Source organism: Aotus nancymaae, unplaced genomic scaffold (assembly GCF_030222135.1).
Source record: "Aotus nancymaae isolate 86718 unplaced genomic scaffold, 86718_ANA_hifiasm-v0.15.2.pri h1tg000036l, whole genome shotgun sequence".
NCBI lineage: Eukaryota > Metazoa > Chordata > Mammalia > Primates > Aotidae > Aotus > Aotus nancymaae.
In genome coordinates this window covers 22,675,119-22,698,249 of record NW_026988450.1, presented here as the reverse complement: position 1 = coordinate 22,698,249, position 23,131 = coordinate 22,675,119, and the positions used below count along the sequence as shown (strand labels likewise).

General features: G+C 38.4%; 1 protein-coding gene across 1 annotated transcript in view; it reads right to left on the bottom strand.

The window, feature by feature from the left end:
- KCNB2 (potassium voltage-gated channel subfamily B member 2) overlaps positions 1–23,131 on the bottom strand; it is a 400,644-nt gene that overhangs the window by 228,124 nt on the left and 149,389 nt on the right. The window lies entirely within an intron of this gene.

Here is a 23,131-nt window from a genome sequence, read left to right as displayed (position 1 = left end):
TGGCAGGTTCACTTCCTGGCCTGCCCATGGTTGTGGTGGGTTGTGCAGATGCTCTGGCCAAGTAGGTTTGTGTGGAAGTGAAAGGTACCATTTCTGGTCCAGAGTAATCAATTGTCAGTCCAAGACCCTATACAGCTCTCTTTCCCCCTGCCACGGGAATAGCAACTTCCTAGACAGTGGCTGCTCCATCAGTCAGGGTCCTGCAGTGAGAATGATGCTGAGAAGAGCCCCTCTGCTCAACGTCATTGATGGACACCAGCAAGAGACAAATCACTGCCATCGCAGAGCACTGAGATTTTGGTATTGTTTGTTACTAGCATAACAGCCTATCTTGATTCGGGAAGTTCATAATATTGATGAATGAATAAGAAGAAATAGCACTCTGACTTCTACACCTGCTTAAATAGCCTTGAGAGGCCTTCTAATCCATTGTTTCCCATTCAGAAAAACCTGTACTTTAATTTTAAGATGAAATGTAAATTTCTTTCTAAAATATCTAGAGATTTTCAGAAATATATTTGGATGTTTAATAACATCTTAAGAATTTTTTCTTTGTATCTAACCAAGGAGGTAACATAACATAATACAGTGTCTCTGACCATACTGAAGGGTCCTATGTAGTTTCTTATTGGGTCTGGGATACTGTGGCCAGATCACTGGTAAGTCAGCTCAGTGTGAGGCTGACTGTTGCCATTACTGAGGTACATGGGCCTGCTTGCTCTTCCCATCCAGTTTTCCCCTAGTTTTTTCTCTTGCTTAACACACACACACACACACGCACACACACACACACACGCATACTCTTCTTTAGTTATAGTCATATACATGCAGAGTCTGCACCATAACTAAAGCCACATTCCCATAGCAGTTCATTATTGGCTCTAATTAGTGTCTTTAGTTGAAGCATTTATCATTTTCAAGTATTAGTTTCCTATTTGGGGATTATTATGATTTGAGAGAAATGATACATGAGAAATGAAATAGAATTGCAAAGTATTAGCCACATCTTTTGGTATGTGATTTGAAGAGGCCTAGATGGTATAACTGCCCTTAAATCACCAATGTTCTTCTGTGTTAGGGTCTCTGAGAAGCCTTTATAAAATTTAAATAACTCACTTGTGGATGGATTAAAATTTATTCCTTACTTCCCTAAAATAACTGCCAGCTAACATAGTCCTGAGAGCACAGGCACGCAGGTTAACAGTGTTTTTCCGGATGTTGGGGGTGCTTCAGTAGGCTCCCTGGACAGGGAAGTGAAGACTGAAGGCCATGGACACCTGGGGTATGGGTTACCAAAAAGGCAGGAGGTGGCATTTACAGCTTCATCTAGGATCTTGGCAGGCATTTCCCATGACTGTGCAACCATTCAGCTCTAAGAGGCATCTTTGGAAGAAATATCTGTCCATTTTGAGTACCTAGTAACTTAGTAGCTCCATTATCACGAAACAGAGCCATGCTTGACAAGAAAGCAGGGAGATTGCAAGTATCTGGTTCTTTAAGAAGGTGATATGGTTTGGATGTTTGTCCCCTTCAAATCTCATGTTGAAATGTAATCCCCAGTGTTGGAGGTGGGACTTGGTGGGAGGTGATTGGATCATGGGGATGGATCCCTCACGAATGAATTCTCACTCAGTTAGTTCAAGAGTAATCTGGTTATTTAAAAGTTTGTGGCACCTCTCTTCTCTTTCTGACTCCCTTTCTCTCTGTGTGATATGCCTGCTCCTGCTTCACCTTCCGCCATGAGCAAAAACTCCCTGAGGCCTCACCAGAAGCCAAGCAGACTCCGGCACCATGCTTCCTGTACAGCCTGCAGGACTGTGAGCCAATTAAACCTCTTTTCTTTATAAATTACCCAGTCTCAGATATTCCTTTATAGTGATGCAAAAATGGTCTAATACAGAGGTTAGCCAAATTTCACACAATTAGAAATTTTGTTTTGAGAATCTTCTTTTGTCCTTACCACATGCCAATGAAAATTTAATTTTTTTGTTTGTTTGTTTCACAGTGAAAGTGATAGACACAGCTTAGGGAGATTTTTCTTTTACTTTTGTTTTTGTTTCTGTAGAAAAAAAATTCTTATTTCGGTCCTTCTAGATATATTTAACCAGAGAGGTTAAACTCAAACAGCTGACTGCTTGATGAGAATATGCAAAAGGGAAGTAAATACTGTCAGTACTTAGGGCAGTATTATCAAAAGGCAAACAACGTGTCTCTTTTTTCGGTGCCTGCCATTTTTCATTAGTGGTTCCTTAACAATCTGGCAGGATAGACAGCCAAGTTACATGTTAGGCTACTCAGGTCTGCAAGGTAGAAAGGCGATCCTGGGAGAGAGTTTGATTTCTAAAATCTCTCATGTCACTAAGCCTGCAGATAAAAATAGGATAGAGATAAGAATAACTTTATGCCAGATTCTCATTCTTTAAACTGTGTCAGACTCTGGAAACACACTGCTCCCATTATTAAGAAAAAACAGAGGCAAAAAGACATTATTGTGTGTTCCAGAGGTAGGAACCAGGAAAGATATTTAACCACGTGACTCTGATATAAAACAAGTCTGCATTTGCTTCCTGGCTGAGGGGAGTGAAGGACAGACAGGTTCATGGAGATACTGAAATCAAAGACTGAAAAGTAATCACTCTTTCCACTGTTAAAGGGTAAAATGTCTGAATAATTAACACTGGTACAGAAAAGCTTGCAGGGAGACTTGAGGCTTGTTTCAACCCTTGATGAGAGAAGCATTAATGCCAAGATAATGCACCAGAAGACGGCATTCTCTGAAATCAATGGCAACTTCCAGTCCATACTCATCTATTGATTCCTTATTGTCCTAGGATAAGTCATTTTAGATGATCTCAGCAAATCAGAACAAAATTGCAGATTCACCTCCACGAGTACTTAGCTGTTCATCCAGCAATTGCACTGTTGAAATAATGTCCTTTCCAAAGAAAAAAGAAACTAAGCCAAATAGATAACACAAATTCCACTTCTCATAAGAAGTCATATTTCTTCTTATCATCTGTGCTGGAAATCCTTCATTTGCTCCTTAAGTCTTCTTCCCACACCTCCTGATATCTCGCTCTGGCCTTGCAAGGCTGCCTGGATTGGACCAGAGCAGCAGGTTCTCTTGCACTCCAGCATCGTGTTGGGATTAGCCACTGGGTGTGCTGGTGAGAACTGGCTGCAGTGGGCCATGGCATCACACTGGTCTGGATGCCTCCCTGGCCCCAGATCTCAGCTCCTGTCTGGGCCTCTCTCTACACAGTCCTTCTGTGGCTGAGTTCTGGTTTCCTCAAGTCTTTAGGTCTTGGGGTAGGAAGAGAGCCACTAAACAGCACCTCTTGGGGCTCCCCTCTCCCTCTTCACCTTTGTAAAGAGTCCCTTATTTGCACTGCTCTCAAATTACCCTAATGTGAATGTGTTCTGTGGTCTGTTTTCTGCTGGCTGAGACTTTAATTGATTATTTCCTTTAAAGCGAAAGAATGTATTTCCCAAATCATATCTAGATGATTAGGAAAATGAGAGAAAAATAGCAACAACACTGTGAGCAGGAAAAAACATCAAACCTTACTCATGTTCTGTTTTCTTATTTAGACAGTGTGCCACTTTTCGTTCTTGAGTTTTGGATAGCCTCTTTATGGGTGTTGAACGTTGACAGGACTTCCGCATGTGTAGAGATGAATGTTCCCCTGAAGCATGTGTTTGTGGGAGTGGGGTCAGACCTTCTGATACCGTCTAGCTCATATCACTGACACACCACGCCTCCTTTTGTTTCACGTGGGGCTCTGTGGAAATGGAGGGTAAAGAAAAGACCCAAGCAACCCAACCAAACAAAAAGCTATGCTTGCAGATCAATGATCAGGTCGCTAAAGGAGAAGAAGAGAAATGCAGGGACAATTAGGAGGCTCCTTTGGAACATAAAGGCACCCACCAACTATTTTTCATCCTCCCTAGGCTCCAAGAAGAATTTAAATTGCAGCATGAGGAACCTAAGTTAAAGATTTTAAACAGAACCACTTTCTGTCTGTGAAGGTTATTATCCTTTAAAACATGAAAATGGGTTAGTAAGGAAAGCTGTGAAATTGCTTTCTCTGGATGTCTTTGCAATTCAGGTTCTTATTCTCTGGGATGGTTTACTTCTGCCCTATGAAGGCAAGGTTTGAGATTAAATAACCTCTTGTGGTTCCTACTTATCCCATAAAGTACTAATTGGAAAACACCAGCTTTTACAAGGTAATGTGCAGAATGGAGTACAAGGTTGGTATTTAACAAAGAAGTCCCAGAGCTGATCACGGGATGTAGACAGCAAAACGAAGGGCAAATCGGCAGAGAACCAGTCAGGCAATGAGCAGTGCTTACCCTCAATAAACAGATTCATGAATAGAGACTGGGGTTGTGGGTCAGTTAAAGCAGGTTAATTTCTGGAAATATTTTTTGAGAAGTATGTGATTTAAAGCAATGAGGCCCAATTGTTATTTTAAGAAACTTGTGGCAACTAACATTTACACTGTTGGTGGGAGTGTAAATTAATTCAACCATTGTGGAAGACAGTGTGGTGATTCCTCAATGATCTAGAAATAGAAATTCCATTTGACCTAGCAATCCCATTACTGGGTATATACCCAAAGGATTATAAATCATTCTGCTACAAAGACACATGCACACGTATGTTTATTGTGGCACTGTTCACAACAGCAAAGACTTGGAACCAACCCAAATGCCCATCGATGATAGACTAGATAAAGAAAATGTGGCACATATACACCATGGAATACCATGCAGCCATAAAAATGGATGACGTCATGTCCTTTGCAGAGACATGGATGAAACTGGAAACCATCATTCTCAGCAAACTGACACAAGAACAGAAAACCAAACACTGCATGTTCTCACTCATAAGTGGGTGTTGAACAATGAGAAAACACAGACATAGGGAGCGGAACATCACACATTGGGGCCTGAGGGGTGGGAGGCTAGGGGAGCAATAGCAGGGGGTGGAAGGAGTGGGGAAGGACAGCTTTAGGAGAAATACCTTATATAGATGATGGGGCAATGGATGCAGCAAACCACCACCATGGCACGTGTATACCTATGTAACAAACCTGCACATTATACACATGTACCCCAGAACTTAAAGTAGAATAATAAAAAAAACAAACTTGTGGCAACTTTGCTTATCCTTCTTCTTCAAAGGGGATCTTATACTACACAAAAATTATCAGCATATTTTTTATTATATGTGAGATAATGAAAAGACCAGTCATGTTTATTTTCCTAACTCATGGAGTATTCAGCACAGCAGTATGTATAGATGGAAACAATAAGATTCCAGAAAAGGTTTTGTGAAAAGCTATAAATCCCCGTGCCTCATAGGTATGAGGCAAAATCTGGCACCATGACACTAACTGGTAATTTACCTTTCTGGGGAAATTAAACAGCAATCCTGATGCCTGAACAAGTCACAGTCACCTTAATGAAAAGGCATTTTATTTAATATGGGTCACTGTGGACCACAATTACTTATTTTTTACTTTTTAAAAAAGTTGTAGTTGGTTGTTTGAAACCAACACTTTGAGCCAAAATCCATGATGCACTTCCATCAACAGATCCATAAAAAATATCAAAATTTAGCTATCAGAACAGTGCAATAATTATTTGTAGCAATTATTTTTAATTTTGGAAACTCAGGACTTTAGCTGAGTTTAGTAAGAGGAGGAGAGAAGGATCAGAGTCTTTCGTCAGAAGGGTTTTAGATCATTTCAACAGATACCTGCACTCTGTGCTGACCAGATGCATGCTTCTTCACAGTCTTTCAGTTTTGCCCTGGCCCTGGAGGGGCCTTCTCTTGGAGTCTCTTTGTCTGCCATCTTTCCTTCCCTAGCCAGGTCTGCTGTTGGCTCCTTCCAACAGGGAGCCCCAGCTCTAGGAATGGGCCTTCTGCCCTAGTCCTCTAACCATCTCTCCATATAATAGCTCAATCGGGAACCTGGTCCTCTTCTTGTCTCCATGAGTCTGAACCTGACCTGCCTAGCACCTCGGGTCTTTAAAAACTGAGCCTCTTGTTTGCACTCTTGGTTCTCCCATTGAGGGTGCCTGGGGCACCATTATCTGCTATCAGACACCTGGTAACAATCACTTCATTCTCATGCTCCACATGTCATACAAACCAACTCTAGTGTCTCTTAAGATCCACTGACACCCATGTTCTCCAGATGCTGTGGTTTTCTTGGCTTGATTGCCTTCCTTCACCAGCCAACAAACTTTGAGTGGATTCCTCCTGTCTCCTGAGCTACCCTTCCACTACACTACAGCCAAGCTTACAGCAGATTGGAAAAATACTCCATCACCTCCATCTTTACAGACACTTGCACGACCTGCCAGTGAGATCTACTTCTGCCCAGGCACAATGTCTCCAAGGTTGCTGATCTTTACTTCCCTTCTCTCTATGAGTGAAATCTAGCTTAAATGCCTTCTAATGTCATCTTTTACTCTGTGTTTACATTCTATCAGATAAACTGGATTGGACCATGTATGGGAGGGAATTCCTTGATGGAGTTAATGAATGGGAGATGGTTCCTACATATACAATCAGGACAAGATAACTAGGTGGGCTTAGACAACTTTAGGAAGGCTGTATGCTACAGAGAGGCGCCATCTCAAGAAAAAGATTCCAGGGATAACAAATCTTTAGCTAAATCACTCTACTGGTAAATAGCTCAAGCTTTAATCCCCAAAAATGACTAGCTGAAGAACATAGTGAGGAAGTGAGAAAAATGTCAAAGGGACTCATTCATGCAGAAAGAGAGGGTCCCTCTGAGTTAAATAAGATTTAAACCACCCTTGCTAGGCTTTATTACCCACAACTTCATACAGTCAGCCCTCTGCACCCATGGGTTCTGCATCTGAGGATTCAACCAACTACAGATGAAAGATATTTGGGGAAAAAGCAAGAAAACGCAAGAAAAAATAACAATACATCAATAAGAAACTCAAATTTAAAAATATAGTATGACAAATGTTTACATAGCATTTACACTGTATTAGGCATTATAAGAAATGTAGAGATGATTTAATGTATAAGGAGGGTGTGCATAGGTTATATGCAAATAGTATGCCACTTCATATAAGGGACTTGAGCATCTGCAGATTTCGGCTACCTGTGGAGGGGGAGGGAGAGTTGGAATCAAGCCCTGTGGATACTGAAGGGTGAGTGTATTTGGAGTCACTGCTAAATTCCTCATCTTTAAAGAGATCATTCAAGAGAATGATCATTCAAGAGAGCAACTCCTGATTTATCTTGAAGCCTACTCCACAGTTTTTGTGCTAGGTAGGAGGGTTCCTCTGAAAGCTGAGGTCCTTTTGGGGACACATTTCTCCTCTTATCTGTGCCCCTTGTTAGGATTACATGGCGGTTTTATCAACACACACACACACACACACACACACACACACACACACACACCAGCTTTCTCTGACTGTGTCTCTGAGAGAGAGCTGTAATAGTTTTGTCATTTCAGTAATTCCTTTCAGATGGAAGACCCCCGGCAAAACTTTAGGGTAGTAATACCCCTTAATAGTTGATTGGGGGCAAGTTACTCGCTCTTCTGAACACTACTTTCCTAATCTATGAAATGGGGACACTAACACAACTCATTAAAGGAGATAAAATTAGCTAAAATGTTCTATAGAGAATGAAGAATGAGCCAAATGTTAGTAGTCATTAATTCCATTCCACTTTGATAGTGCCCTATAACCTTTATATAAAAGGTTATTTGCTCAATAAATGTCATTGACAAAATGGCTGCTAAAATAATTGGGACCTGAACTCTCTCAATTAACTCTAGTAACACAGATCTGTTTTCCATGGTCACTGACATTATCCAAGAATAGATTTTGAGCTGTGAGATTTATATGTGGGATGACTATCCTCTGGAAACTGTGCAGTAAAAACTCAAATGCAGACATTAGCTTTGGGTCTAGTTCTGGGAACTTCATCTACTATGTTTAAATTTTTAAGCATAGAATCAGAGGCCATATACAACTAAGAGTGAAATTAACAGAATGATGCTTGGAAGCATTATTAACTCTCCAAGAATGACATATCCTTTGGTGCAGTGCTTCCTCCCTAATCACACATCGTTTACGTGGCATTCAATGACTTCATATCTCTTAGCCCAAAGCTACCTCCATGGTTTCATTTTAACTGACTATTACGGTGAGATTTTTTTTGTGTTGGGGGGAGTGGCTATTCTTCATAGTAGACACTAAGGCATGGCCCAGCTTCTCTCCTACCCCAACCTCAGCACAGAAGCCCTCATTCTCTGGAAGTACATGCAGCCAGCAGTTCTCAGCTGAGACCCTCTCTGGGGACTCTCTGAGGCCAAAGAGAGCTATTTGGTCCAAGATCATGGGATAAGCTGTACCCAAGGAGTGGTCAGTGTAGAGGTGCACAGGCCCAGTGCCCCTTGCCCCAACTGCCGACAACTGTGAAGTGTCACCCTAGCTCTGGACCAGCTGGAGGCTGTGGCAGTGATGTTCAAATTCAACTTCTTCCCCTCCCTAGTCCGGCTCTCTGTGCTCCTCCATGCTCTCCTACAGGTGTTGAGTCCAGGGGCATTCCTAATCACTTATTACCTGCCAATCTCCATCTCTGAGAGGCTTCCCAGGAGCTGAACCTTGCTACTCTGATCTCACAATAGTGGGAGTTGTTTGTAACATTCTGTGTAAGCTGATGGTGAAACTCCTGCCTTCCAATTGCACCAGACTGAGCTTAAAATCATGCAGAAAATGGCTAGGAAAAGAAAGCGCCTTTAATTTGCCTTCTGATTAAGCCTTCATTGATATTTACATAAGAGCTCTCAATTGTTGCTCCAGCAAGATGAAAAACAAACCTGAAAGCTTTCTTAATGGAAATGAGCTGCCGAAGTGGTCCCTTAACGCTCCTTGTCAGTCTGCAGGCTGGGCCAGGTCACTGTGCAGAAGGGTAGTCCAGACGCAGTGCACAGAAAGCAGATGGAAAGATGTGCCCTGAGGAGTGGATCCCAGAAATCCATAGGACGCCCAGCATTCTCCCCTAACACCTGGTGACTCGGCTGCTTCCAGAGCCTCTGCAAAGGTGTAACAGCAGCTCCACATCACAACTCCCTGCCAGAGCTGTCAGCCAGGCTGAAAGGATTCCCTTAAACAAAACACAACATTTAACAGCTCAAGTCCACTATTTTTTTTCTAGCAGATTCCTAGTGGAAGCTGACTTTTGAATTAAGTGAACATCATGGTTCAATATTTCCACATTGTTTCTTTCCTTCCAAGAGTGGTGGCCTGAGATAGTTAGGGTCAGTCCTCCCTTCTTTCTGATGTGCAAGGAATCCAAGGTTTCTGAATGGCCACTAGCAAAGTAATTGCCTGCCTGTCTTATTTTCCAGAGCTTGGTGACACAACACAAAATGAAAACAAAGCCAGGCCACCTATAGAGCATGTTCACAATTTTAGGATACCAATACAGACTCCATACTGCCGGCACAATATGTGTGGTGTTAAGATGAGCAGTGCTGTCCATGTTCAGAAACTCCTGTATGTCTTGGTCTCAGTGGGGAGCTTCCTGGAAAATGACAAGTGGAGTGTAGGGAAGAAACTGAGTTCACTGGAAATGAGAGCAGTGTTGAGTGAGTTCCTCCAAACTCCAAAAGGAGCTGGCACAGAATTTGAACCCAAGAAAGTTAATTTATGTTTTAGTATGTGTATCCACTGAGAAGGTCATGTTCTGACATAGTTCTGGGGTGGCATTTTGGCTTCATTATCAATGACAGAGGTGAAGATGAATTTATCTGATGTTTTGTGTTTTGCTAAGTTTTTTCCCAAATTAAGATAATCATTGTAGATAACTTAGAAAATATGCCTAATGGAAAAGAAGAAAGTTAAAATTACCTGTGATCTCACCTTTCAAAAATAATCATTGTCAATGTTTTGGATAACACACATGATGTTTGTATCTATAATATTATATATCTATTATATATGAAAAGTACTGCTTTGTAAGTTTTTTCTACTTAATAAATAATATGTCCATATCATTTAAAATGATTGCTCAATTTTTCTTTTTATGTGTGTTCCATAAATTCCTCAACCATTTTCCCCAACTACTGGACATTTAGGTGTTTCCCATTTTTTGCTATGATAATCACTCTCAATTAATGTCCTTATAGGTGAATCTCGGCACACTTGAACACATGCATAATTATTTCCTTAGGATAAATTCTTAGAAATAGTATTGATAATGTTAATTCTGCCTACTCCAGCCTATCCTCTTTCCTAATCTAGGAAGTCTGAAAAAATAGAAGGAAAGTTTTTTTAAAAATCGACATAAAGGGACAGGTGTAAGGTAAAATACCACAGCTCATACTGCATCTCTGCAGTGTCAACATGCTGTGGAATGCAGAGCAGTGAAGATACTAGAGGATGGTGTTATGAATAGATACTTTGGTCATTAAATGACTTCCACTGCTATGAGATGTGCTTGCTTTAATGTAACTGGTTAATTTCTTGAATATTAAGTGTAAAGAAAATGGCTAAATAACATTTTAAATATGCAATCAACAGTGACTATTTGGTTTTAATTTGAAACGTGTTAAAGTGGTGATTCTCTTTCTTTAAAAAATAATTTTAACTTATAGTTTAGACTCTGGGTGTACATGTGCGGGTATGTTATATGGGTATATTGTGTGATGCTAAGGCGTGGGTACAACTGATGTCGTCACCCAGGTAATGAGCATAATACCCAACAGTTAGTTTTTCAATCCTTGCTCCCCTGCCTCCCACCTCTAGCTGTCTTTAGCGTCTATTGTTGTCATCTTTATGTCTATGAGTACCCCAATGTTTAGCTCCCACTTACAAGTGAGAATACGTGATATTCTTGTTCCTCTGTTAATTTGCTTAGAGTAATGATCTCCAGCTACATACATCTTGCTGCAAAGGACAAAATTTTGTTCTTTTTTATGGCTGTGTAGTTTTCCATGGTGTATATGTACCATTTGTTCTTTATCCAATCCTTGATGAATATTTGGGTTGATTCCATATCTTTGTTATTGTAAACAGTGTTACAATGAACGTGTGAGTATATGTGTCTTTCTGGTAGAGTGATTTGTTTTCTTTTGGATATACACCCAAGAATGAGATGCTGGGTCAAATGGTAGCGCTGTTTTAAGTACTTGGAGAAATCTCCAAACCACTTTCCACAGAGGCTGAACTAATTTAAATCCCCTCAAACAGTGTATAAATGTTCCCTTTTCTCTGCAACCTTGCCAGAATTTGTTAGTTTTTGACTTTTTAATAACAGTCATTTGACTGGTGTGAGATAGTATCTCACTGTGGTTTTGATTTGCCTTCTCTGATGATTAGAAATGTTGAGCATGTTTTCACATATTTCTGGGCCACTTGTCTGTCTTCTTTTGAGAAAAGTCTTTATGTCTTTTGCTCACTTTTTATTTTTTTATTTGATTAAATTAATTAAATTAATTAATTTATTTTACTTTAAGTTCTGGGATACATGTGCAGAACATGCAGATTTGTTACATAGGTATACATGTGCCATGGTGGTTTTCTGCAACTATCAACCCATCATTCAGGGTTTTAAGCCCTGAATACATTAGGTATTTGTCCTAATGCTCTCCATCCCCTTGCTCCCCACCCCTCAACAGGCCCTGGTATGTGTTGTTCGCCTTCCTGTGTCCATGTATTCTCATTTTTTAACTTCCCACTTATGAGTGAGAACATACGATGTTTTGTTTTCTGTTTCTATGTTAGTTTGCTGAGAATGATGGCTTCCAGCTTCATCCATGTCCCTGCAAAGAACACAATCTCATTCCTTTTTTCTGACTGCATAGTATTCCATGGTGTATATGTGCCACATTTTCTTTATCCAGTCTATCATTGATGGGCATTTGGGTTGGTTCTAAGTCTTTGCTGTTGTAAACAGTGCTGCAATAAACATAGGTGTGCACCTGTCTTTATAGTAGAATGATTTATAATCCTTTGGGTACATACCCAGTAATGGGACTGCTGGGTCAAATTATTTCTGGTTCTAGACCCTTGAGGAATCACCACATTGTCTTCCACAATGATGAACTCAAAATGGATTAAAAACATAAATGTAAAACTCAAAACCATAAAAACCCTAGAAGAAAACCTAGGCAATACCATTCAGGACATAGGCATGGGCAAACACTTCATAACAAAAGCACCAAAAGCAATTGCAACCAAAGCTAAAATTGACAAATGGGATCTAATTAAACTAAAGAGCTTCTGCACAGCAAAAGAAACTAGCATCAGAGTGAACAGGCAACCCACAGAATGGGAGAACATTTCTGCAATCTACCCATCTGACAAAGTTCTAATATCCAGAATCTACAAAGAACTTAAACAAATTTACAAGAAAAAAAAACAACCCCATCAAAAAGTGAGCAAAGGATAATGAACACATTTCTCAAAAGAAGACATTTATGTGGCCAACAAACATATGAAAAAAAGCTTATCATCACTGTTCATTAGAGAAATGCAAATCAAAACCACAATGAGATACCATCTCCTACCAGTCAGAATGGCAATTATTAAAAAAAGTCAAGAAACGGCAAGTGCTGGTGAGCTGTGGAGAGATAAGAACACTTTTACACTGTTGGCAAGAGTGTATATTAGTTTGCTCACTTTTTAATGAGGTTGTTTTTTGCTTATTGAATTGTTAAGTTCCTTATAGATTCTAGATATCAGACCTCAGTTACACAGTATGCCAATATTTTCTCACATTCTGTATGTTATGTGTTTACTCTGTTGATAGTTTCTGTTGCTGTGCAAAAGCTCATCAGTTTAATGAGGTCTCACTTGTCAGTTTTTGTTTTTGTTGCAATTGCTTTTAAGGAGTTAGTTATAAATTCTTTCCCAAGGCATGGTGTTTCCTAGGTTTTCTTCTATGACTCTTATAATTTGAGGTCTAACATTTAAATCTTTAATTCATGTTGAGTTGATTTTTGGATATGGTGAAAATTAGGAGTCCAGTTTCATTTTTCTGAACATAGCTAATCAGCTATTCCTGCACCATTTATTGAGTAGGAAGTCTTTTCCCCATTGCTTATTTTTGCTGATTTCGTCAAAGATCAGACAGCTGTTGGTGTGCAGCTTTATTTCTGAGTTCTCTATTCTGTTCAGTTGGTATATGTGTCTGTTTTTGTACCAGTGCTATACTGTTTTGGTTACTGTAGCCTTATAATACAGTTTGAAATCAGGAAATGTGATCTCTGGATTTGTTCTTTTTCCCTAAAATTGCTTTGGTTATTCGGATTCTTTTTTTGGGTTCCATATGAAATTTAGAATAGCTTTTTTCTAATTCCATGAAAAACGATGTTTGTAGTTTGAAAGGAATAGTGTTGAATCTGTAGATTGCTTTGGGCAGTATGGCCATTTTAATAATATTAAGTCTTCTACTCCATGAATATGGAATGTTTTTCTTATTTATTTATGTCATCCATGATTTCTTTCAGCAGTGTTTTGTAGTTCTCCTTGTAGAGATCTTCCTTGGTTATATGTATTCCTAGGTTGTGTGTGTGTGTGTGTGTGTGTGTGTGTGTGTGTGTGTGTGTCTATTACAAATGGGATTGCATTCTTTACTTTGCTTGAGTTTGCTTGATTTTGAACATTATTGGCATAAAGAAATGCTACTGATTTCTGCACATTGATTTTGTATCCTGAAACTTTATGGAAGTCATTTGTCATTTCCAGGAGTCTTTTGGCAGAGTCTTTAGGGTTTTCTAGGCATAGAATCATATTGTTAGGAAAGAGAGATAGTTTGACTTCTTCCTTTCCTATTTGAATGCCTTTTCTTTCTTTCTTTTGCATGATTGCAGAATGGTAATTCTCAAACTTCACTGCATCAGGATCACCTGGAGGGGTTGTAGCTCAGCTCCAACTCCAGAGTTTCAGATACAGAAGGCCTGGGCTTGGGCCCAGCATTGGTATTTCTAACAATTGCCAGATGATGCTGATGCTGCTGGTACAAGAATCACACTTAGAAAACTACAGTTTTAGGGGAACTTATTGAAAGAAACTGTAATTCAAATGCTGCCTCATGTTAGGAAAAAAAATACTTTTTATGAGAATAACTGCTTCCCAAATTATCTGTTTAGTAAATTTTAACTTTCTGAAATTGGATTGAATTTTCTGGAATAGTGGACCCTATCTATTTTTCTTTCTTTCTGTTTTCTTTTAGAGACAGGGGCCTCACTTTGTTGCCCAGGCTAGAGCACAGTGGCTATTCACAGGTATAATCATAGTACACTGCAGCCTTGAACTCCTAGGCTCAAGCTATCCTCTTGCTTCAGCCTCTCAAGTAGAGAGTAGTGGGTACTAAAGGCACCTGCCACCACACCTTGCTGCTATTTCTAATACAAGTCCAATTTTTAGGGAGTGATGACTCTCTAGGTAAAATCTTTGCTGAGTAGCATGTGAGCAGCATTTAGTTGAAGAATTAGGTAATGAAAAGACAGAGATAATATCCAAGGTACAAGTAAAAATATTAATTAATGATGATGATGATGAAATTTACAGAGTGCTTACTATGAATCTGAGACTTTCCCCAAGTATTTTACAAGTATTATCTCAATACTTGCAAAATGTAATACTCGAGTATTATCTCAATACTTGTAAAATGTAATACTCAAGTAAAACTTGCAATAGGTAATACTCAAGTATTGAGCATTACATATTTACAAGCAAATAATACCTGTAAATGTAATACTCGAGTATTGAGCATTACATTTACAAGTATTTACCTGTAAATATGTAATGCTCAAGTATTATCTCAATACTTGTAAAATGTAATACTCAAGTATTATCTCAATTGGCACTGGAGTTGTAGGAGCTGGCTATTATCCAACTCACAAATATTTCACATATTACAAAAGGAGAATTGTTCATTCAGTAGTTGTTGTACCAGTCTGTTTATTTTAAATATAGGCTTTGAAACACCCCAAATAATGGCAAATGACAGCATAATAAGCTTCAACAATAAGCCAGTAGTGATATTTAGACTGATTAAATAGTAATTTGCTATGATCGATACTTTTTAGTCCTGCAAATGAATGATTGTGATAACATGAAGTGGCAAAGTTTCTTGGGAGGTTAACTCCATTTTAAAAGTATGCAGGAATGATTTTGAAAAATAACCAATTAATTATACAGAGCCATTCTTTTTTGTTTGCTTTCCCCATAGAAAGACTAGCATATAGAAAAAAATAAACCCTTCTCCATAGAGGAAAACAATAATGGATGAAAAGAAGGGATTTTATCTAAATGAGAAACTTTTAGCATGCCCATGGTTCATAAAGGTCCCTAAAGTTAGCAGAATGATTTATACAGAAAACTGGCTCTTAGATAATACAGCAGAATCTGAGATCAGAATGGGACTGCTTCTGATGATCCTTGTCCTCACTCCAGGTGACCTCAGGATGCTTTCTCCATCCGTGGGTTCTTCCACTATACCTTTCCCATCTAAATCCTACCTGATTTGAAGGCTCTAGTCCAATACACATTCTCCAAGAAAGAGATTCTTAACCTTGGGTCTAGCCACATCATAAGCCCCCAATACCACTTCCACTGGTTCCATGAACTCTTTGAGATTATATGCCTAATGGGAGGTATATTTTTCTGGAGAAAGGTCTGTTGCCTTTATCAGGTTCTCCAAGAGATTAATGTTTTCCTTAATTCCCCAAACTGAAATAATCTCTTGCCTGTGAATTATCCTGTTTCTTTAGGCAACTCTTAGGCCACTCATCACATGCATCCTCCTTATTCCTGCTTTATCTCCCAGCTAGATTATAAACCTCTTCAGGGCAACATCCATGTCTGATTCATTCTTGAACTCTTGCCCAAGCACTTAGCACAGAGAAAGACCTTAATAAATATTTACTGAAGGAAGTAAAAATAGAGGAAGGAAAGCAAGGAGGGAAACTTCAAAAACCATCAGATTTATCATCTCGTCTCCTGACAAGGTTATACCAAACTGCCTCCAATAGATGACACTGCAAGGGCCAGCTACTAAATCACTTTAGGAAAATCATTTTCTTAGTGTGGTTCATGGGCTACAGCCGAGGACCATGATTTGACTCAATCTATATTCTATCTCTGTTACTAATTTGATGTGTCACGTGATGCAGCTAATACCAGATTTGCAAGAGGTCTTGGAAAATACGTAACAGATGCAGACAGTATTAAGTAATTAGGATGACAAAATTGCCGGAATAACGTGGCTGTGTTAAAACAATGACCAAAGTTTTGTCAGTGATTCATTCAGGGATTATGGATATACTGATGTGTCAAAAGTCAGTTCTAGGAAATACATTGGATGAGATGAATTAGACGATAGAAAGATTATGCCAGAAAAAAAAAAGAGCAGGTATCTGATACTGTGGTACTGATGGCGCTACCTTTATCGCTTAAAGAAACCTCTACTTCTGAACATAGGATCATGAATGAATCAGAGGAGATGTCCAATGCAGATTAAGAAGACTCTCATTTTTTTTAAATACACATTTTGTTAGACTACTTGATTAACATTTAAAAATCTGCCATCTTTTATAGCATTTACCATAGTCACATAATCATGAACATGGACAAACAGGAAAAAGATGGCCATACAGATGCCTAAAGCTTTTTAAATTGAAAATAACCACTGCCACGAGTTATTGCTTGATCCAGATTGATGATAAAGGTAATACACTGTATATAGTATATTTTTAAAAAATATGCTTATCAATGGCTCATAGTAATAAATTAGTATTTACTATCCTCTATTTTGCTATCTCTGGCAAGATATAAGAACACTTTTAAAAAATGTCTATGTGAAAGTCTCCATCTTTTAGAGTATTTTGATCAAGATTTTCCATACACATTTAAAAAACTGTTGTTAATTAAAAACTGCTGCTACATCATGGATTTATTTTTGGTCTTTAGAATGATCAATTAAGGTGGATTTCTCTTTATAAAATGGAGGAATATGTAAACAGAACAAATGCACACAGTATATAAACCCTGGTATTTCTGAATACTGAGGAGGGCTTCCAGTTGGAAAGACAAGAAGAAAGGGATATATTTGTGAGTGAACAGATGTGATATGTCACACATGCAAACTTGCTGATTTGCCTCTAAAAGCCAGTCTTTGTCCTAGCCACCTTATGCAAAATAAAGGGCTTTGCATGTCTGCAAGAGGATATTTTAAGAAATGACCTTTGCAGAATAAACAAACAAAAATTAATTTAGGCCCATAATACTTCTGTATTCTTTAATAGTTTATGATTTATTTATGATACAATTAATTATTTCTCTTCTCATGGGGACAGAAGATAACACTAAAATGCTCAAATTCGATATTGATTTTCTATTTTCTCTTCCAATTTATATATATCATTTGATCCTTAAGATTAACATTCTATATTATATTTGGAATAGTGGTCAATTTGATACAAGTTTTCTTGTTGTTTAAGAAATGAAAAAACAATGTTGAACTCTAAACCACAGTATTGTGTTTGAGGGAAATCCAGATTTAGGATAATTTGCTGATTTTTAGATAAGCAGGATTGATAGTTCTTGAATACAGGGAATGAGAGACAAGAAATATTGGTACTCTCTCCCATCCCTGGTTCTTTCTTTTTCTGTTTCTCCTTTTATTTCCTGTCAGGGGACATCCAGCCCAAACTACAACTCTGTGACTATTGGGAGAGCAGGCATCCACAGAAAAGGTTAAACTGGCTAACTTTCAATTCATTCTGAGAATATTTCTTGAATATTATGAACTGCCTATATAGTTCTGAGCCTGGAACCCATTTGAGGCCAAATGACTGAGAATTTGTACAATGAATTGTTGCTTTTTTTTTTAGAACACAGAGCTTGCCCTCTCCCTGGCTGTGGGGTGGATGTGCAGGTTGACAGACAATAGGATTTATGCTCCCTGTGTGGTACCGTCTCTCAAGCCCCTGAGAACCTTGTACACGGGCACAGAAAGAACAAAGCTTCACGTCAGCAGGTATACGCTCAGACACAAGAGGTGTCACAGCAGTGCTTTTGCAAAAGTCCATCCGTGCACCAAAGGAGCGGTCTCCACTTTGTGCAAAGAACAGAGACAAACTGAGGTAAGAAAAGTGCTGTGGAAAGTTCATCCTCCCCAGCCCTGCCCACCTTTCCCATGTAAACACAGAGACACACACATCATCTACCACATCTGGCTGTAACTGTAAACTGGCCAGCAGCAAATGACAGGAAGTAAGGCAAAGGGCACCCAATTGTTCTTCATTTGTTCACTAGACAAGGCAGCTAAGACTGGTGGCCAAAAGAGAGCTATCAGATGCTAATAATATCACAATATTATGATAATCACAATATTTCATTTTTTCACGGTCAAATGTAAGTTACATAATTTTATCATTAGCATAAAAACTTAAAACAAAACTCATGAGACTTATGTCACCAGCAGTATTACTATTCGACTTAAAATTTTTCAAAGACCTAGGCTTTGTTCTTAGTTCACACTGTTGGAAAAAATCTTGCATATTACAAAATATATTAATATATTTTAAAATATAATGAATAATAAAATATTTAGTACTAATAACCCCAAAATTAGGAATTAAAACCAGTAATATGGAATACAATTATAGAACTAGAACAGAACGCTGTCTTACATAATTTGTTAGATTATGTATGTGAGATGGAATGACATTATTTGTGGGGAGTAGTTTGATGGGTACAAGCCTGGAATTCAAATACCTCTTTATCCCAAAATATCATTCTTGGATGTTGGCATAATGTTAGACAGTGAATGTTGTAGACCATTAGAGGAGAAGAACTGTCACACTAACTTTTACAAATAACCAACTATATTCTCAGGTGGGAAACATGGAATTTGGCCGTTATTCCTACTGACCAAATGTCTCTGGAATGGGGCAGTGTTTATTAAACTACCTATGGTAAAGAATATAACTCCCCATGCTACCTACAATCTTTCACAGGATTGTAACATACAATAAAAATTAATTAATAGAAAAATCAATTAACAAAGATGTACAAAATATAAGCTTTTAATTTTTAAAATTAGACTCAGCAGATACAATCACACTTATATATAAATGCTTACTGCCCATTTCTGTATTTATATCATCACAAATCATTGACAAGTAACTAATGTTAAGTTGCAGTGGGATAGAAAGTTAGTGATGCTTAATTATCTCACATGGAAATATAATTACAAAAGAAAACAGTAGGGAATAGAAGTAAAATAGAACGAAGCATGTAACTATCAATGCGAGGATGAATCATGACAATGAAGCTGCCATTCAAGCTCCCTGATGATCAGCTTTGGAGAGTCAAGAAACTACCAGGTTCTCCATGAGAATGTCTGGGCTTGAGAATCTTTTGAGGATATCAAATGATTAGTATGTTGCTGTACTTGTAGCCTGCAATGTGACTTAACCTGTGGCACTTGCAGATGTTGAATATTATCACAGCAAACAGATTAGCTTGTTACACATGAATAAAAACTACCAGTTACATTCACTAAAATAATTATAAGGCTTAGACCCTCTGAGATTTCAGTGTCTAAAACTGATATCAACTGGAAGGAGTTTCCCATCGTGCACTGAAATGGCATTAGTTCAAGTATGTAAGACTTTTCTTTTCATGGCAACTTCAACATTGTCTGTTATGAGAGGATTTAAGTTAACTGGTAATTTGGTCCAAAATGATACTATGTGTCCTCACAGTTACACGACTTCACTTTACTATGCTATGAGAAAGTTTGGTGCTCAGGGAGGCCCAGTGATGTCTGTTGCTAGAGTTCAAATCAGAGTATTACAGAAAATGACAGGCACTGGGGAAGACAAAGCCTATTTTTTAAAACGTCAAGTTATATAAACACTTAATTCAAAAGGGAAACAGATTAAATGCCTCTTAGCCTGGGAGAGTCAAACCAGCCCATCATATGAAAACGGGCACCAAGTCGACTTGACACTTGGCTCCATTGATGCAGCAAGTTCAGGGTCGGCTGTGGCCATTTCAAATATGACAGGCATCTGGGTACACTCAAGACTTCTACACATTCAGTTGTCATTACTTTCAGGAGCATGGAGCCAGAGGATTTTGCAAATGTGAAAGTCAACCACCCCTTTTTGATTTTAAAATGTGAGAGAATTTGTGAGATTCTTCTTTTACCTGTAACATTAAAACATACTGCAAAGACATGCTTCCCTCATGGGCATCTGAATTAAAGAAATAATCATAATGTACTTTAATAATTTTCAGTTAAAAAAGTATAGCTATGTAACTGATGACGCAATGAAATAAAATGGTCACACACACTTTTTGTGGTAAGTTGTTTAAAGTCCTATCAAAACCTGAAATTGGGCACTTCGAGAAATAATGGTTCTAGCCAAGTAGGACTTGGTTTTAGTCTTCAAGAAGATTCCAGTCTAGTGGGAGTGACAAACCAAGAATTACAGAAAGTGCCAAGTGCTCTGAGAGATGCAAGCATGTATATGGGACTGTGCAAAAGGCAGAAAGACTTCCTGAGAAATGAGAACACTTATTTTTGGCTTTATTCTCCTAAAGGAGGGATCCCCAATTGGTCTACAGACACAAAGAGCATAGTTTATTTAACTGATGACAGTTAGTAATGACAGCAATTTGCTTCTTGGGAGCAAATTTGCTTCTTGGGAGCTGATTGGAAAACAGTAATTATGGAATCATATGGTTGCTCTTACTAGGCAGCATTTTATAAATCTACTTTCAAAGGAATCAAGATGTCTCACACATGTCCATTTCTACACAGCGTACGATTCATGGGAGCGAGTGACATGAAATGAAATTCTTTCAAAACTCAATGAATGCAGAAAATATGGCAGATGGGCTTCAGAAAAAATATATTTCTTATAGCACCCTACTACAGCTACCTAGCTTTAAAACGTTAAGAAATTGGACTTCTTTTTTTTTTCATGGCGAGGGCAAGCTTTAATGCAGACCTGTTAATGGAATGAGTAATTAAAGGAAAAATAATAGTTTTGTTCTAGCATCATGAGTAAAAGAAATTGGGCCCCAGTCTAGTCACCAAATGTAAAATAAAGACAGATTTCATAGGTAGCAATGCAAAACATAAGTCAGACTCACAATCTGAAGAATTTTTTTTTAATTCCAAAGTTCTTAGCCCAAAAAGGAAAACAACTCAAATGTCCACTAACTGGTGAACAGATAAACAAAAGAGGATTTAAATTAACTGGTAATTTGGTCCAAAATGGTACTATATTCTAGAATGGAATGCTACTGGGTAATAAAAGGAATGAAATACTGATATATGCCACCACATGGATAACCTCAAAAACCTTATGTCAAGGGAAAAACCCAAACACAAAGATCACATGCAGTTCAATTCCATTTATGGAAATGTCCAGAAAAGGCAAATCTATAGAGACAGAAAGGAGATGAGCAGCTTCCTGGGGCTGGGAGTGGCAATGAAGAGTGAGTGACTACAAATAGGCACAAGCTTTCTTTTTGGGTGATGAAAATGTCCTAAACTTAGGACATGGTAGTCATTGCACAACTCTGCGAACATACTAAAAATCGTTCTACGTACATTTATAATGGGTGAATTTTACGACTTGTAAATTTAACCTCAATAAACTTCAATGTTAAATGTAAAATATTAAAGTTCGAGAATCAGTTCATAGTGACCCCAGTGCTTGTCAAATGTACTACATTTATTGCTTGTGTGTTTCTTCATTTCTACTAGAACGAGTTTTAGAGACAGGGTCTATCTCTAAATCACTTTCTGTCTATACTGCCAAGCTCAGTGCTTGTCACAGAGCAACTGGTCAATCCATATTTATTGATGAGCAATTACACAAATGAAATAATTTTTAAAGTATCATCTCTCTCTCTATCTCCATTTATATCTAATTCCATCTATACCACATATTTATCCTTCCTCAAAATGTGAAGGTTATTTATAAATATAATGTACCACAAATTAAAATAATGAGTAGGCTGGGTATGGTGGCTCATGCTCATAATCCCAACAATTTGGGAGACCATTGCAGACAGATCGCTTGAGCCCAGGAGTTCGAGACCAACCTGGCCAACATGGTGAAACCTGTCTCCATAAAAAATACAAAAAAATTAGCCGCGTGTGATGGTGTGCCCTTGTAGTCCTAGCTACTTAAGAGGCTGAGGTGAGAGGACTTCTTGAGCCTGGGAGGTAGAGGTTACAGTGAGCACAGTGCATGCCTCTACACTATAGCCTGGGCAACAAAGTGAGACCCTGTCTCGAAAATAAATAAACAAATAAATAAAATAATGAGTAAATTAAGCTTCTTCCTTTCTTTTTAAAATTATGGTAATTATACTCTAAAGTGGTTAATTCATTTATTCAACATTTATCCAATTATTTGTAAAGCACCTTGCTAGGCACTGAAATTTAAAGTAAAATGAGCCCTGGTCTCTGCCCTCAAGAAACTTATGGTGCAGTGGGGAGACAGACAAACACTAAGAATTAGAGAAAAACATGGTGAATACTATCATGAAGCCAGGTGTAGGGTATTGTTGGGGGAGACATTTCTTCAACCCAGCCAACCCAAGGAAGTTAAGTAGGAATTAGCTACATCATGGCCCAAGAAGAACAGGCATTCCAGTGGAAAGACCCACATGGAGGGATGAAACAGCTTGACGCACTTGGGAACGTTGATTAGGTTCTGGGGCTATAACAATGCACAAACTCACAGACCAATAGGAAATCAGTTCAGAAAGTGAAGGAGCTCAAAAAGGCTCTCAGATTTTTTTTTAAATTGGAAGTTATAGGACCATGAAGGATTTCAAGTTGGTGCATGACAATCACATGGGTATTTTGGAAAGATCACTTTCATATCAGTGTGGAGGACAGACTCCAGGATATGCCTTATGTAGGAGCTGCAAATATATATATTATACATATATATATATAAAATCTTCCTATACTGGCCTGGCACAATGCTCTCAGTCAACGCTCAGGGCCCTGCTTCTCAGGTTTCCAGGCTTTGGTTCTATCTCCAGTAAAGAGGATGTCATTTGCTTTCTGGTC